The sequence below is a fragment of the Dama dama genome, chromosome 13, assembly GCF_033118175.1.
Source record: "Dama dama isolate Ldn47 chromosome 13, ASM3311817v1, whole genome shotgun sequence".
Taxonomy (NCBI): domain Eukaryota; kingdom Metazoa; phylum Chordata; class Mammalia; order Artiodactyla; family Cervidae; genus Dama; species Dama dama.
The window spans coordinates 57,830,216-57,841,961 of record NC_083693.1 but is presented as its reverse complement, the minus strand read 5'-3'; positions in this window follow the sequence as shown (position 1 = coordinate 57,841,961).

Below are 11,746 nucleotides of genomic sequence, written 5' to 3'. Positions count from 1 at the left end.
TATTCACAGCAGTCAGTTTTAACTGGAGGATGGCACCACAAAAAAATGATGCAGTTTTACAGAAGTGAAAAAATGCATAACTAGAAGAAATATGATTTTTAAGAATAAATAGTCCACACTGTCTAAATTTTACTCTGCCTCATGATGTTATAGTACTTTTGGCTTTCCTTTTAGGACATAAGGCACTATGCTGAAATAGGCTGGATATCGAGAAAAGTTTGTTTTTTAACAGGTAAAGCCATCTGGTCATTAATTTGCCTTGAAATTTCTGTGAGACGCTGAGGGCAAAGCAGCAGATGTCATCATGAACTGTGTAGAGACAATAATCAAATCCTCTCCTCCTGCCTTAACGTATGAAACAAGAAAGAAAAGGGCATAAACACAGGGAAGAGGAATTTAAATGTCCTCATAATTTTAACCCAAAAGCAAAAAATATTATTCAGTTAAGCTTCAGATATGCATTTATTTCTATAAAATGCACTAAAGTTTGGAAATGTCTACTGAATGGGAACAACTGTATTATGTTGATTTCTATTAGGATATAGAATCTTATATGTATTCACATCCACAGTTATCCAAGTGTGGGCATTATTATTCATAATGTCATGTATTAATGATGACAAATAATGGAATATTTCCTTTTAAGGCATTGGTTTTCAACTGAGGATGGTTTTTCTGCCCAGGGGACATTTACCAAAGTGGAGACATTTTCGGTTGTCACAACTGAGGGATGTAACTCATCTCATGGGTGGAGAACAGAGATGCTGCTAAATATCTGATCATGCACAGGACATCCCCTACAGTAAAGAATTTTCTGGCCCAAAATGTTAATGGTGCCAAGATTGAGAAATCCTGTTTCAGCAAAAATATTGCATTTTAATTATTTTTAATCTAATGTGGCTATTAAAAAATCCAGAATTTTTAAGTCATAAGAATTAGAAAATTTGATCATTTTAAAAAATAATCTTTTTGTAGAATTCCTTCTATAGAAATCAGTAGGTTACAACAATGGGGAAAGATCCTATATACAGTGATACTTTAGACGCATGACATTTTAATGCTTTCAAGCCTTTAAAAATATTTTTCCAAAAATTCATCTATATGTGTACATATATACATAGACATACACATATTTGTACACATACATGTATGTATGTATATATGATTTAGTGGTGAAGAGAAACCTTTCCTCTTAAGAGAAATTAGACCCTCAGAGAGCCTAAAAGAGGCAAAAGATTTTTTTAGGTCTTATAAAACCCACTGATGGGAAGGACTGAGGCTGAAGCTCCAATACTTTAGCCACTTGATATGAAGAGCTGACTCATTGGAAAAGACTCTAATGCTGGGAAAGACTGAAGGCAGAAGGAGAAGGGGAGGCAGAGGATGAGATAGTAAGAAAGCATCACTGACTCAATGGACATGAATTTGAGCATACTCTGGGAGATAGTGGAAGACAGAGGAGCCTGGCATGCTGCAGCCCATGGGGTAGCAGAGTTGAACATGAATTAGCAACTAAATAACAGCAAATAAGACCCACAGCTACAGATATATAAATGTCCAAGAAATGAGGATAAGGCATCTGTACACCTTAGGGAGAGTTGAAGGTTAACCTTCAAAAGTTAACAACATGGAAAATTCTGGGGAAGGGGATTTAGGCTATGGGTTAACAGATTTCAATCTGTCAATAACCTATGTATATTGAATCATAAATATTCATTGAAAACTAAAATAATTACAAAAATGTTTTTATCTTCTACATGATTATTAATTTCTGTATATTTGGAATCATAAGGACCAAAGCATTGATTTTAGAGTTGGCTGGTTCCATGCTTCTACTACTCTTGCTCTCTTGACTTTTACTGTACTTCTCTGATTGCCTATCAGTCCTCTTTTGTGAATAATCAGAGAACATCCTGAATAATTAGTTGTTATTTCCTTACAAAATCACTTCCTTGTGACAGAGAAACTATGTTTAAAAGTGCTGTAAGTTTGTCAGCAGGGGCAATATATGTATTGACTACAGTATATCAGTCATCTGAAATGCTATTATGAAATATTTTGCTAATCTATAAATTTTCAGAAGTTTTTTAAAAAAAAATCACCTTCTTAAAAGCCTGATTGCCTTAATTATACAGATGCCAATAAAACACCATATGAGCCATTTGTCTTTTATTATGCATAATGCTAAGACAGAAATATTCAGTGCTGTTCACACTTGATTGATTAGAATAATTTTCAATTAAAACCGTATTGTTTTAAAACAGTAAGAAGCTTTTGTGGTATCAGTTTTAAAAATGTTGTTAAGAACATTTGTCGCAAGAGAGCAGTTTCTGAACACAGTCTGGATCAAACAAGAGCAAATGCAGGAGTTTGCTTTTGGTTATTGGGGAATAAAAGCCAGTAGAATTGCCATATGATAGTCTTTTATAGGTCCCTTTTATTACTTTGCACCTTTAAATGTTTTTCTGTGTTTTTGTCATTAAATGCCCTAAATATTTTTGAGAACCTTTTATATTTCCAAGGAGTGAGTTTGATTGTGGAATGTGAAAATTACAGCAAGTTGTCATATTGGAAAAGAACAGAGAATTTGAGTTGAAATGTAGAATATTGTAATGGAAATGTTTCCAGTTTAAAATGTATGTGCATTTTTGCCTGTGATTCAATAAATCACTCAAAAGTGCTAAGACTTTGTGTACCCTTAGCTATCAAACAGGCTATAGTATTTCTTGAACACTGGAAAATAATAGAGTGGTGGAAGGCAGAGTAATGTTTAAGCCCACAAATTAAAACATTTCTGGGGGTGAAAGGAAGTTTCCCCATGCTCAAGTTTTCCCCAGAGTAAGCAGCTTCCTTTTCCCATCTGTGGGGACTGGGAGCCACTCATCCCATCTATCCTATCCAGCCCTTCTGTGTCCTAGAGTTCACTGACATTGAAGGGATTCCAGCTCCTCTCAAAATGCTCACGTGTTATCCTGTACAACAAAGAAATCAATGCATGTAACACGAGTGTAGATAACAGACACCTGAGATTGTGGATCAGGAAATATATACTGAAAGGCAGGCGATAAGGAAGGTGAGTGCTTTGGTGAGGAAATCCGAAAAAGAGATAGAGTGAGATAATCTGAAAGAGCTGTAAGGCAGCTGGATACTTGGAGAGGGGAAGGCAAGAGGACCCACAGCTCATACTGTGAGCTATAAATTAGCCTTAAGTGGACTTGCGGAGATGAAACTACATATTTTGTTTCTAGATTGTATACACTACTTCTCTGAATTCAATACTGCAATAAGATTAAAACATAAGGAGCTCCAGAATTAATTCAAGTACATTTACATCTATTTAATTATTTAAATTCTAAAAAGCAAATAGGTCCTTTCATTCAAATTGCCATTTTAACCAGAAGTCTATTGCTTCTATATTTTAAAGTAACATAGAAAGTCTGTATTTCCCAAATTTATTAGAAAAAATATTTGGGGCTCTAAATCATCTAAGTAGTTGCCTGATTATCTCATTTTATTGCGTGTATAGCAATACCCTATTTTGTGCTGATAAATAAAGCACATGGTTCTTATTTACTGTTAAAATCCAAATAAATATAATGACATGATATTAAATTCCCAGGAAATATGGATGGTTGTGGTAAAAATATGTTATTGATTTCATTTTTTCTCCTCTGAATTTAGGCTATAAGTTTTTCTTTGTTTCATCTGTAGACTTAACTATCAATCAGGAGGTTCCTGTAAGCTAGGTTTGAGTTTCATGAAGAGGAGTTGTCCCGAAGAAATCTGTAACATGATGTGCAAAAAATGCGATTTACAATATGTTCCCAAAGACACTCATACTTCTATGCTGAATCAGAATATTAATGTCCTCCTTGGAGCAATACCCAGAATTTCTGGGGGTGTGGTTTCGATGTGCTCTTTTTCCAGTCCAAGAGCTGCTATTTACAAAATGCAAATAAGTGTTATTGGCAGATAAAATTAGCAACTGGAAAGTGCTGTGGACTGAACTGTGTTCCCACAGAATTCATATTTTGAAGCCCATTGTGGCTGTATTTGGAGATGGGGGGCATTTTTTGGTGCTAATTAAGGTTAAATGAGGTCATAAGAGTAGATCCCTGATTCAATAGGATTAATACTTTTATAAGAAAAAGACAGATTTCTTTCCACATGCTCACACTGAGAAAAAATAATGTGAGAACACAGAAATTGGGCACATGCAAGGCAAGAAAAGAGCTCTCAACAGAAAGCAAATTGGCTGACACCTTGATCTTGGATTTTTCAGCCTCCAGAACAATAAGAAAATAAATACCTGTTGTTTAAGCTACCAGTATGTGGTATATGCAGAGTACATCATGAGAAATGCTGGGCTGGATGAAGCATAAGCTGGAATCAAGATTGCCAGGAGAAATATCAATAACCTCAGATATGCAGATGACACCACCCTTAGGGCAGAAAGTGAAGAAGAACTAAAGAACCTCTTGATGAAAGTGAAGGAGGAGAGCGAAAAAGTTGACTTAAACCTTAACATTCAGAAAACTAAGATCATGGCATCTGGTCCCATCACTTCATGGCAAATAGATGGGGAAACAGTGGCTGACTTTATTTTTTGGGGTTCCAAAATCACTGTGGATGGTGATTGCAGCCATAAAATTAAAAGACGCTTCCTCCTTGGAAGGAAAGTTATGACCAACCTAGACAGCATATTAAAAAGCAGAGACATTGCTTTGCCAACAGAGGCCCATCCAGTCAAGGCTATGGCTTTTCCAGTGGTCATGTATGGATGTGAGATTTGGAATATAAAGAAAGCTGAGCACTGAAGAATTGATGCTTTTGAACTGTGGTGTTAGAGAAGGTTCTTGAGAGTCCCTTGGACTGCAAGGAGATCCAACCAGTCCTTCCTAAAGGAGATCAGTCCTGGGTGTTCATTGGAAGAACTGATGTTGAAGCTGAAACTCCAATACTTTGACCACCTGATGCGAAGAGCTGATTCATTGGGAAAGACCCTGATGCTGGGAAAGATTGAGGGCAGGAGGAGAAGGGGCCGACAGAGGATGAGATGGTTGGATGGCATCACCGACTCAATGGACATGGGTTTGGGTGGACTCCAAGAGTTGGTGATGGACAGGGAGGCCTGGCGTGCTGCGATTCATGGGGTCACAAAGAGTTGGACACGACTGAGCAACTGAACTGAACTGAACTGATGTGGTATTTTGTTAAAGCAGCATGAGCAGACAAAATACAAATTTTAGTATGAAGAAATGGGTGCTACTGTAACAAATATCTAAAAGTGTTGAAACAGTTTTAAAACTAGGTGATGGGCAGAAGCTGGAAGAGTCTTGAAGTGAATGTCAGAAATGTGAATGTTAAAGGCAACTATAGTGAGAGAAAAAAAGGACAGCTGGAGAGAAAGCTTTCATCTTCATAGAGAATACGTGAATAATTATGACCAGAATGTTGGTAGAAATGTGGATGTTAAGGGCCATTCTGTTGAAATCTCAGACACGAATACAACATGTTATTAGAAACTAGAGGAAAGGTGAAACTTGTTATAAAGTGACAGGGGATTTGCCTGAATTGTGCTGTAGTATTTATGTGGAAATCAGTCCTGAATATTCATTGGAAGGACTGATGCTGAAGCTGAAACTCCAATACTTTGGTCGCCTGATGCGAAGAACTGACTCATTGGAAAAGACCCTGATGCTGGGAAAGATTGAAGGCAGGAGGAGAAAGGGATGACAGAGGATGAGATGGCTGGATGGCATCACTGACTCGATGGACATGTGTTTGAGCAAGCTCCAGGAGTTGGTGAAGGACAGGGAAGCCTGGCTTGCTGCAGTCCAAGGGCTTGCAAAGATTTGGACATGACTGAGCAACTGAATTGAACTAATTAAAGTAGAAGGTAGAATTTGCAAGCAATGATATTGTGTAATTAGCTGAGGAGATTTCCAAGTAAAGTGTTGAAGGCACAGCTTGTTTCCTTCTAACTACTAACAGTAAAATGTGAGAAAAGAGAAATGAATTGAGGAAAAAAAAATCATTAATCAAGAAACACAGCTTGCAAATTTGGAAAATTCTCAGCCAATCCCCAGGTAATGCTAGTGGTAAAGAACCTGCCTGCCCTTGCAGGAGAAGTAAGAGACTTAGAGTTGATCCCTGGGTTGAGAAAATCCCTTGGATGAGGGCATGACAATCCACTCTGGTATTCTTGCCTAGAGCATCCCATGGACAGAGGAGATGTGAGGACTATACAGTCCATAGAGTTGCAGAGAGTCGGACATGACTGAACCAACTTAGCACACGTGCATCCTAAAGTGAGAATGCTTGTTCTAAAGGGAATGCTAAGGGTGTAGCTATATAATCACTTGATAAAGAGACAGTACATGTGACTCAGGGCCTGAGTCAGCTATCTCAGCAGAAGTCAGGAGTAGAGATGGAATTATACCAGAATATAAACTGATATTTTGAACAAAATGGCAGGGGGCGGGGTGGTTGTAAATGAAAGAAGACTGTTCAACTTCTTAAGATACTACAGGAATAGACCATAAAGCAAATCAGGGGCAAATATGCACTATAAATGGAAAGATTAACTCTGAAGGTGACTCAGAGACCATCTGAGCTGCTTCATTGGTTTTAAAGTGTGGAGCCATTTCATTTGTTTCAGTAGGTCAGAAGATCTCTGGATGGATGTCAGGGTCATCCTGTGGAGTCTCAGGAGTGGGGACTCGCTTGGCAAAGCTTGGCAGGGGGGGAGGTGGGTGGGGGGCACAGGGACTGCCAATAGCTCTAGAAACTGAAACCACCACCCTCATGGGTCTGGAAGATGGGGCATAGAGCCAAACAGGATTATTCTGGAATCTTAAAATCTTGTGTTATTTATCTTGCTTGATTTGGGGCACTAGCAGCCTTTTTTTCTTTCCAATTTCTCCCTTTTGGAATGGAAATATCCATCCTATGCCTTTCCCATCATTGTATCTTGGAAGCACATCAATTGTCTCGTTTCACAGATTCACAACTAGAGAATTTTCCTTCAGATGAATCATATCTTGAGCCTCATATCTAATTTAAATATTTTGATGAAACTTTGGATCTAAGATATGATACTAGAATGAGTCAAGAGTTTGGGGCTATTGGGATGAAATGAACTTGTTTTGCATGTGAGAAGGACATGAATTGGGGGGAGGGGCAAAATCCCATGGCTTATATTGTGTTCCACCAAAATTCATATATTGAAGCTCTACATTTCAATGTGATGGTATTTGGAGATAAGGCTTTTAGGAAACATTTAAGGTAGATGAGATCATAAGGGTAAAATCCTGATCCAATAGGATTCAGTTCAGTTGCTCAGTCATGTCCAACTCTTTAAGACCCCATGGACCCTAAGCCAGGTTTCCCTGTCCATTACCTACTTCCAGAGCTTGCTCAAACTCATGTCCATCAAGTCGGTGATGCCATCCAACTGTCTCATCCTCTGACGTCCCCTTCTCCTCCTGCCTTCAGTCTTTCCCAGCATCAGGGTCTTTTCCAATGAGTCAGTTCTTTGCATCAGGTGACCAAAGTATTGGAACTTCAGCTTCAACATCAGTCCTTCCAATGAGTATTCAGGATTGATTTCCTTTAGGATTGACTGGTTGGATCTCCTGGCAGTCCAAGGGACTCTAAAGAGTCCTCCCCAACATCACTGTTCGAAAGCATCAATTCTTTGATGCTCAGCTTTCTTTATAGTCCAACTTTCACATCAATATATGACTACTGGAAAAACCATAGCTTTGACTAGACAGATATTTGTTGGCAAAGTAATGTCTCTGCTTTTTAATGTGATTTCTAGGTTGGTGATAGCTTTTCTTCCAAGAAGCAAGCATCTTTTAATTTCATGGCTGCAGTCACCATTGGCAGTGACTTTGGAGCCCAAGAATGAAAGTCTGGCACTGTTTCCATTGTTTCCCCATCTATTTGTCATTAAGTGATGGGACCAGATGCCATGATCTTCATTTTTTGAATGTTGAGTTTTAGGCCAAATTTTTCACTCTCCTCTTTCACTTTCATCAAGTATCTCTTTAGTTCTTCTTCACTTTCTGCCTTAAGAATGGCATCATCTGCATATCTGAGGTTATTGATATTTTTCCCAGCAATCTTGATTCCAGCTTGTGCTTCATGCCAGCATTTCTCATGATGTGCTCTGCAAATAAGTTAAATAAGCAGGGTTAAATAAGCAGGGTGACAGTATACAGCCTTGACGTACTCCTTTCCCAATTTGTAACCAGTCTGTTGTTCCATGTCCGGTTCTAACTGTTGCTTCTTGACCTGCATACAGATTTCTCAGAAGGCAGCTAAGGTGGTCTGGTATTCCCATCTTTCAGAATTTTCCACAGTTTGTTGTGAAACACACAGTCAAAGGCTGTTGAGTAGTCAATAAAGCAGAAATAGATGTTTTTTCTGAAACTCTTTTGCTTTTTTTATGATCCAAAAGCTCTTGGCAATTTGATCTCTGGTTCCTCTGCCTTTTCCAAATCCAGCTTGTACATCTGGAAGTTCTTGGTTCACATACTATTGAAGCCTGGCTTGGAGAATTTGGAGCATTACTTTACTAGTGTATGAGATGAGTGCAATTTTGTGGTAGATCAAACATTCTTTGGCATTGCCTTTCTTTGGGATTGGAATGAAAACTGACCTTTTCCAGTCCTGTGGCCACTGTTGAGCTTTCAGAATTTGCTGGCGTATTGAGTGCAGAACTTTCACGGCATCATCTTTTAGGATTTTAAATAGTTCAACTGCAATTCCATCACTTCCACTAGCTTTGTCATAGTGATGCTTCCTAAGGCCCACTTGACTTCGCATCCAAGGATGTCTGGCTCTAGGTAAGTGACCACACCATTATGGTTATCTGGGTCATAAAGATCTTTTCTGTACAGTTCCTCTGTGTATTCTTGGCACCTTTTCTTAATATCTTCTGCTTCTGTTAGGTCCATACTGTTTCTGTCCTTTATTGTGCCCATCTTTAGATTAGAAACCTTAAAGAAGAAGAAAAGACACCAGAGCTCTCTCCCTCTGCCATTTGAGAACTCAGCAAGAGGGCTGCAGTCTGTAGAAATCAGGTTAGCTGTCACCGTGATCTTGGACTTCCCAGTTTCCAGAACTGTGAGAAAATAAACTTCTGTTGTCTAAGTCACCCTGCCTATGGTATTTCATTATGGTAGTCTAAGGGGACTAATACAGAAATGCACAAAAGAACCACTGTCACTTTCAGGACTGAAAATTGAAGGGATTTATATATACATATATGTACTGCTATCTGCTAAAATGGTACTGATTAGGAAATTAGAAGATCTGGTTAGAAAGAGAAAAGGATATTTTTCAGAAAATGTTAAGTTTAAGGTAACTATTAGTCAACTTGAGGAAAAACTAAGGAAGGCAATAATTGAGTATATGTTTTGAGGCTTCTAGGACGAATTCATGAAAGAACATGAGTATATCAGAGCCGTGCTACAAAGAAGGGGAGCTGTATGCACACTTAATACCAAGAAACCAAATGATCATAAAAAATCAGATTATGGAAGTAGAAAAGAAGAGGCCAAAGTTGTGGGAATTTCAATATTTAGGGAACAAACCAGTACTGAACAGAGTCCTACTCAGAGAGGATGCTGAATAGCCAAAAATAGCAGAGAAAGAAGTATCATGGAAATCAAAAAAGAAAAAATGTAAAGGATATTTCTAACTGTAACTAATGTTGCTCAGAAGTCAAGTAAGATAAAAAGAGAACCTTGTCAATTGCATATTGTAGGTCACCTTGACTATAGCATTTTCAGGGGAGTTGTGGGACAGTAACCCAACTGGAGTTAGTTGAAGGAGAACTTGAAGTGTGGCAGTGTGAACAGTGATTACAACCTAAACATTCTTTAAAGTGCAGTTATGCAACTGTTGCTAGAATAGAAGTTAAAGAAGTTGTTTTGTTTTTATAAATAGAAAAAAAATGGCTGCATTAATATTGTTTTTTCAAAATGAACCCATGGTGAGAAAGAGGTATGACAGTAGAGAAAGATAACACCTTGCAAATCCTTGCCAGTGAGTTAATTTTAGAAATGCGTGCTAGCATGTAGTGGTATACTTAGAATAACATACTGGCTACATATTAAAATATTGGTTGTGTGATCAAATATTACATAAATAGGGAGATGCCAGCCTGCTTGAGGGCTTCCCTTGTGGCTCAGCTGGTAAAGAATCCGCCTGCAATGCAGGAGACTTGGGTGAAAAATATATTCAATAACCTGACTTGAAGCTGAAGATTAGAAATAGACACAAGGCCACTGTTACCAAGGTTACTAGGGAGTGCAAAAAGAGATTAAGATTAAAATCATAAAGAGATTAAGAATTATAGTGTGGTTAAGCAGAAAACAGTGATGGGTCCAGCATAGCTTCCACTGGGTGGATGAGAAGCTCAGCTACTAAAGGCACTGACTTTTCCCCTGCTTTATTCCATGGGGCTTAGTGCTATAGCAGGTATAGACATGCACATCAAAGGAATGCTCTCAATTCTAAAAATGTTTTAAGACTTAGAATATCTCTATGAAGTTCTAGTTACCATAATTGTTAGGTATAAACATAAATCCATAGAAAAGATTTCTACAAAGGTTTGGGGATAATTGACTAGTCATGTAGAAAAATATTGCTATAAAATTTAATTCCAGTAAAAATTGAAATGCAAAAAGCAAAACATAAATACAAAGTAAACAAAAATATACATATGTCCTCTTACAGTGATGAAGGAATTTCTAAGACTAACATAGGAAAAAAAATCTTTAAGGAAATATATGACTCAGATCCAAATTTTTCATTTAAAAAAAAATTGAGGTATAGTTGATTTACAATCTTGTGTTAATTTCTGGTGTACAGCCAAGTGATTTAGTTATGCATATATATAATAGCTTGCATTTGCCAATCCCAAACTCCCAGTCCATTTGTGTCTGACACCCCTCGCCCTTGGCATCCACGAGTCTCTTTTCTATGTCTGTGAGTCTTTTTCTGTTTCATAAATAAGTTCATTTGTGTCATATTTTAGAATCCCACATATAAGTGGTATCATGATATTTGCCTTTCTCTGACTTCCTCACTTAGTATGATAATCTCTAGGTGCATGCATGTTGCTGCAAATGGCATTGTTTCATTCTTTTCTATGGCTGACTAGTATTTCATTGTATACACACACACACATATATATATATATACACACACCCCACACTTTCTTCATCCATTCACCTGTCTGTGGACATTTAGGTTGCTTCCATGTCTTGGCTATTATAATGATGCTGCTGTGAACATAGAGATGCGTGTATCTTTTTGAATTATACTTTTGTCTGGATATATGCCCAAGAGTGGGATTTCAGGATCATATGGCAATCCTATTTTTAGTTTTTTGAGGAAGCTCCAAACTGTTCTTCATAGTGGCTACACCAATTTACATACCCACCAACAGTGTAGCAGGGTTCTCTTTTCTCCACACCCTCTCTAGTGTTTATTATTTGTAGGCTTTTTAATGATGGCCATTCTGACCTATGTGATGTAGACCTCATTATACTTTTGATTTGCACCTCTCTAATAAGTAGCAAATTTGGCCTTAGAGTACAAAATTAGGCAGGGCAAAGTTAACAGAGTTTAGTCAAGAGAATTCACTAATCATAGCAAACACACTGTGCCAACAAGACAAGAGACAACACATGGACATCACCAGATGGTCAGTACCAACGTCAGATTG